This window comes from Macrotis lagotis, chromosome 3, assembly GCF_037893015.1.
Source record: "Macrotis lagotis isolate mMagLag1 chromosome 3, bilby.v1.9.chrom.fasta, whole genome shotgun sequence".
Taxonomy (NCBI): Eukaryota; Metazoa; Chordata; class Mammalia; order Peramelemorphia; family Peramelidae; genus Macrotis; species Macrotis lagotis.
Window position 1 is genome coordinate 99,435,835 of NC_133660.1, and position 7,433 is coordinate 99,443,267.

A 7,433-nucleotide genomic window follows, 5' to 3' on the forward strand; every position below is an offset into this window, starting at 1 on the left:
ACCAGACTAACCCTGTTTAGACATCTTATAATCTGATTGACCATAGGATGATGAGTTTTTCAGTCCCCCCAAATTTCTGAAGATGATTTCTCTAGAATAGTTGTGAACAGTATTTTTTTAACCTGAAACAATTTTTTGACTTTTTTGAAGTGTTTTGATGTTTCATCTTATGGTAGGTTCTTTAATTTGCTTTAAAATTATAGAAGTAAAATTTGAAAATCCTATGGTAATTCTTTAAAATGAGGCAGGTGGTTAGTTTCTAAGAACTGTTTTTAAAAAGTCACTGTGCTATTTTACAAGTCTGATTTCATACTTCTCCAATTCCTATTTATAAGCAAATAATATATTTTTTGTGACCATCCTTCTAAAATCTCGACTATAATACTGAAATCAAATCACTGAAAGGAATAAGGAACTCTATTTAAATCCCACTAAAGGTAAACTCAATTGGACCAACTTGTTTACCTAAGCCCTCCTCACTGGGTGGCTGATGGAAGAAGTGCGATATCGTCTGAGGGGCATTTTTTTTTTTTTGCTCAACAGAATAGCAGTATTTTAATTGTCATTAAATTCTAAGAAGCCTTTCAGCGAATTATACAGTTTTCACAAGAATATGTAATACCTATTAGGCTGTCTTTGGACTGAATACATGGGTTATATACAGTGGAAATTTCTATGGCAACAGCAGATGTGCTCAGCTGAGATGCATTGATTTACTAATCCCTAACCAGAGGTATTTGGTGAGAATATTTACTTGAGAATCATATGTATAAATAGGAACTTTTGAATTATTACTTGACATTTACTGAATTCCAGCTATAAGGCAATCTTCTATGGAACACAGATTAAAAAAAAAGTCCCTGCCTGTGGGCTAGTAATCTAAATAAGACAGACTTCAAGTGAGAGACAAAAATGTTACTGGGAAGAAATAGAATGATAACACAATGGTAAGGAAAGCTCTTGTTATTAAATGTCCAGAAGTTTGCAATCCCGAAGCAATAGTATTTGGAATAGCTCTACAAAATCTATCTCTTTGTGAGAGCTTGTGGATAAAATGTGATAATGTATGGAAAGCACTTTGTGATCCTTAGAGCTTTATATGGACAGAGGCTATTATTATTGTTAATTGTACATATTTGCATGTGTGTATAAGTATATTAATATATCAACCTATTATGTGCAAGTCACTGTTTTAAGATATCAGTTATTCATAGACAAAGCATATTGCATTTATTGGGGTGGGGGGAATGCAATTTATTTTATTTGCATGTTTTATTTTTAAATTTTTTCATTTTTGTTACATTTTAATTTCCAAACTGTTTTCCTTTTTCTTTCCCTACCCCACAATAGAGAAGAATACCATTTGATACAGATTCATAAATATATATAAAAACAAACCATAAACCCTTTTTTATCAATTCTTTGATGGTAGATAGCATTTTCCTTCCTTTATAGTTGATATGAGTATTTCTAAAACTCAGAATAACTTGTTGTTCACAATTATTATTCAAACAATTATTGTCACTGTATACAATGCTCTCTTGCTTCTTCTCCTTTAGTTTTTCATTTTGTCATGCAACTCTTTCCAGGTTTTCTAAAATCATTCAAGTCATCATTTCTTATAGCATAACATTATTTCATTACAATCATATACTACAAATTTCCTATTGATACGAATCGCCTCCATTTGTAGTCATTGCCACTACAATAAAGGGGAATGCAATTTATTAATAAATATGTTCTTGAGGATTTGAAGAACAAGAGAATTTAACAGATCATTACGAATCAAATGAGACTGTACTATAGCAGAGAAGTTGTATTCTAGAGATATTAAGCATCAGTCTGATATTCTTGAGGAGGAAATATGGTGTTAATGTGGTAAGGTGTTAATCCCTGTGCTCTGGGAATTTTTGAATTATTTATTTATTTAATTTATATTATTGCAATAATCTTGTTATGTGAGTAGTCATAAACTCCCCTCCCCTCAGAAAGATGAGAAATCTCAATAATGGATTAGATCTCAAGAATAATTAGACTTGCAGTTCACAAAGGGTGTTTAGGGACCTCCCCCCTTTCAGAGAATCCATCAAATCAAAAATTGGTTCATAATAATACTAAAATGTTTTAATTTCTTAGAGTAAATATTAATAGCTATTAGCTCCATGGAAGGGAAGAAGCATTTATTAAGTACCTATTATATGCAGGATCTGTGCTAAGAACTTTAGAAATACCCCATTTGATCCTCAGATTAATCCTGGGAGGCTAAATGCTGTTTTTATCCTCATTTTACAGGTAGGGAAACAAAAACAGACAGAAGTTAAGAGACTTGCTCAGGATCACACAGCTAGTAAGTGTCTGAGACCAAATATAAACTCAAATCTTGCTGATTTCCAGTGCTTTATGAAAGGTGCATTCTCTGTAATTTTTAAAAATGTGGAGTAGTAGATTCAAGTTTTTTTTGAACAAAAATTTATTATTTGATAAAAAAAATACTGCTAGGAAACCTGGAAAACAGAATGGTAGAAACTAGACATAAACCAGAATCTCATACCATAAAACAAGATAAGGTCAAAATGAGTACATGATTTACATGTAAAAGAGTGAAACAAGAAAATTAGGAGAACATGGAATAGTTTATTTGTCAGATATATGGTTATGGAAAGATTTTAGGACCAAAGAAACTATAGAGAGCATTACAAAAAGTAAAGTAGATAATTTTATTATTTAAAATTAAAAATATTTTGCCCAAACAAAACCAATGCAACCAAAATTAAAAGGAAAGTAGAAAACTGGGATTTTTTTTGCAACAAATATCTCTGATAAAGGTCTATTTTCTCAAACATATATAAAAGAGCTAAATTTATAAAAAAAATACAAATCATTCCTAATTGATAAATGGTCAAATCATATGAATAAGAAGGTTTCAGATGAAGAAATTATAGTTGTGAAAAAAATGTTCTAAATTACTATTGATTAGAGAAATGAAAATTAAAACAACTCTGAGGTACTAACACATGTTGGAGGGTATATGTATAAGTTGGGACACTAATATACTGTTGATGGAGTTGTAAACTGATCCAACCTTTCTGTAGAACAATTTGGAACTATGCCAAAAGGGCTATAAAACTGTGCATACCCTTTAATCCAGTAATATCACTGTTAGATCTGTATTCCAAAGAGATCAAGAAACAAAAAGGAAAAGTACCTATTGTATAAAATATTTATTTCAGCATTTTTTGTGATGGCTAAGAATTGGAAATCTAGAAGATGCCTAACAATTGGTGAATGGCTAAGCAAACTGTGATACATGATTGTGATGGAATATTATTTTGCTATAAAAAATAAAAAGCAGAATAATTTCAGAAAAACCTTGATAGAGTGACATAAACTGATGCAAAGTGAAATGAGCAGAACTAGAGCACTGTACACAGTAATAGCAATATTGTATGATAAACAGTGATTGACTTGGCTTTTCTCAGCAATTCAAGACAATCCCAAAGGACTCAATATGACACATGCTATCTGACTCCAGAAAAAGAACTGATGCTGTAGGAATATAGACTGAAATGTTACCTTTGTTTCTTTGTTTCTTTTTCTCTCCTTCCTTCCTTCCTTCCTTCCTTCCTTCCTTCCTTCCTTCCTTCCTTCCTTCCATCATTTCTTCCTTTCTTTTAAAATTTTTAATTTAAATCTTCTTGTACAAAATGACTAATATGGAAGTGTTTTACATGATTTACATGTTTTACATGTACATATTATTTTAGATTGCTTATCATTTCAGGAGAAGTGAGAAGAAGGGAGGGATAGAATTTGAAAAAACTTTTAAAGCAAATGTTAAAAATTGTTTAATATATAATTGGGAAAAATCAGATAAATAAAAATATGCTGAGATTCAAAAAAGAAAAAAAAGAAGAAAAGAATATAAAGGAGTCCTGAGAATAAAGTTTGACAACCAACGCAAAAGTCATAGTCCAGGAAAAACTCACAGAAGCTGATATAGGAGCCAAACATTGAAAAGGGGCCATGAATGCTGGCTCAAAGAAAAAGGAGTAGATAAATTTGATTAGAATATAAAGTGTATAAGAGAGAACAACAGGAGATCAATGAGAAAATAAAGGTTAGAATTATACAATGAAAAACTTTAAATTTCAAATGGGGAGATTGTGGTGCAATGAATAGAGTGCTGAGTCTAGAATAGGAAGAACTGAACTAAAATCCTACGTAACACACTTAATAACTGTGTGACTCTGGGCTTATCTTAACTCTGTTTGCCTCAGTTTTCTCATCTCTAAAATGAACTGGAAAAGAAAATGACAAATCATTCTAGTATTTTTTCCAAGGAAATTCACAATTTGATCATTAAGAATAAAATGCTACTGTACTATAGCAGAGAAATTGTATTCTAGAGATATTAAGCATCAACCTGATATTCTTGTGTAGGAAATATGGTGTTAATATAGCAAGGTGTTAATCCTTGTGCTCTGGGAATATTTTTTGAATACTTTATTTATTTATTTTATATTATTGCAATAATCTTGTTGTGTGAGTAATCATAAACTCTCCTACCCCGAGAAAGATGAACAATCTCAAGAACAGAGAGGAAAAAAGTGTACTTCAGTCTGTGTTCAGATTCGACATGGCTCTGTCTCTGGGATGAGTTGCCTTATTTATCATAAGTCCACCAGAAAAGTTGCTTCAGTATTTTTCCCACAGTTGCTATTACTAGCTGTATTTCCCTCTACTCTATTCCTCCCCACTCTCATTTATTCTATTCTCTCTCTCTCTCTCTCTCTCTCTCTCTCTCTCTCTCTCTCTCTCTCTCTCTCTCTCTCCTTTCATCCTGTCCCTGTTCAAAAGTGTGTTATATCTGAGTACCTTCTCCCAAGATCTTCCCTCTCCTCTATCACTTACTTTCCCCCTTCCCTCCCCCAGTCTCCCCTTATCCCATCCCTTTCCTCTCATTTTTCTCTTGGGTAAGATAGATTTCTATACCCTATTAAATGTGAATATTATTTGCTCTATGAGCCATTTCTGATGAGAATGGAAGCTCATTCATTCCCCCTCACCTTCCCCGGTTTCACTATATTAAAAAAGCCTTTTCATGACTCATATGTGAAATATCTTAGCCCCCTTCTTCCTCTACTTTCTCTTTCTCCCAAGACTTTCCTTTATCATCCATTGACTCCATCTTTATGTTATAGAATACCATTATATTCATCTCGTTCCTGTGCCTTGTTTATATATCTATATCTATATCTATATCTATATCTATATCTATCTATCTCTATATATATGCTCCTTCTAACTGCTCTTATAAATGAGACAGTTCATAAGAATTATCAGTATCTTCTTCCCATGTAGGAATACAAACAGTTCAATATCATTAAATTCCTCATAATTAGTCCTTCTTGTCCACCCCTTCTATGGTTCAGCTGTACTTGGAGATCAAACTTTCTCTTCATCTCTGGTTGTTTCAGTACGAAAGTTTGAAAGTCCTCTATTTCATTGAAAATTCATTTTTCACCCTGAAAGAGGGTGTTCATTTTTGCTGGGTAGTTGATTCTTGGTTACAAACCAAGATTTTTTTGCCTTCTAGAATGTCATATTCTAAGCCCTATGAGCTGTTAATATAGATGCTGCCAGATCCTGTATAATCCACAGGAGCTGAAGTATTTGTTTCTGGCAGCTTTTAGTATTTTCTCTTTGACTTGGGAGTTTTGGAATTTGGCTATAATATTCCTGGAAGTTTTTCTTTTGGGATCTCTTTCAGGAGGTGATTAATGAATTCCTTCAATTTTTATTTTAGCTTCTGTTTGTAGGATCTCAGGGAAATTTTGCTGTATTATTTCTGGAAAAAATGAAGTCCATGGGGCAGCTAGGTGGTACAGTGGATAGAGCACCAGCCCTGGATTCAGGAGTACCCGAATTCAAATCGGGCCTCAGATACTTAATGATTACCTAGCTGTGTGGCCTTGGGCAAGCCACTTAACCCTATTTGCCTTGCAAAAATCCTAAAAAGAAAATGAAGTCCAGGCTCTTTTCCTGATCATTAGCCCAATAATTTTTAAATTATCTCTTCTAGATCTGTTTTTGAGATCAGTTGTTTTTCCAATAAGATATTCACATTTTCTTCTCATTTTTGTGGGGTTTTTTGGTATAGTTTTATTTATTCCTGATTTCTTGCAAACTCATTGGCTTCCTTTAGTTTCATTCTGCATTTGAAGGAGTTATTTTCTTCATAGAGCTATTTTTTATCTCCTTTTCCAGCTGGCCGGTTCTGTTCTTTAAGGCATTCTTCTCTTCATTTGTCTTTTGTGTTGACTTTTCCATTTGGCCTAAGCTGGTTTTTAAATATTATTTTCTTCAGTATTTTTTTTTGTATTTCTTTCACCAAGCTGTTGACTTGGTTTTCTTGATTTATCAGCATTGTTCTCATTTCTCCTCCCAATTTTTCCTCCTCCTCCCTTTATTGTTTTTCAAAGTCTTTTTTGAGCTCATCCATAGCCTGAGCTCATTTTCTTTTTCTCTTGGAGGTTTTGAATTGCAAAGCTTCAGCTTTGTCATGTTCTGAATATGTATTTTGGTCCTCCATGTAACCAAGTAATTTTCTATGGTCAGATTCTTCTTTTTCTATTGTTTGCTCATTTCCTCAACCTATTACTAATTGACGGTACTTCCAAAGTTTTGGGGGGTTTTGGGGACAATCTACAGGGACTTAATTCCTCCAATGTCTCATAAAAGGCTCTAAATCCTCTCTTGCTTGTGGGATTTTTTGTTTTAGCCAATTTTTTAGCCAATTCCCCAATAAATTGGTACAAGCTTTATTTCATATATTTTCCTTTAAAAAAAAAGTGTTGCTACAATCTTAGGGTGTCCCAAAAATTTTACTGCAGATTTATACTTTAATTACTTCACAGTTATAATGCCAACAATTTTTTTAAATTCAAAAGTTATTTTTAAAATATATTAATATTTTAATTAAATTTTAACATAACTGACAACTTAGGCTATGTATCACTTTATTTGATTTTTGAGCTTTGTAAAAACTTTTATCATCTATTGCTCAGTGACTGAGAGGATTGTATTTGTAATCTCAAACTTAAAATTATTCAAACAATGAACTTTTGATAATTTTTGCAAAGCCTAATAAGAAAAAAATGTGACCAGTGTGTTCTAGCAAAATAATTTTTTGTGAATTTATCAGTATACGTCATCTAGAAAATGTCATATTATAATGCTTAACAACATGATGAATTGTCTTGTAAAAATTGTAATTAAAATTGCATTCAAAATTCACAAAAATAGGTACATTAAAAAATGAAATAAACTTCCAAATGGATCCTATTTTAAGTATGTAACATTTGTAGTTATAAGTTGTTAAACCTCAAAACTTCACCAAGACTTTGGATTCAGGATGGACTTTGTTGTATACT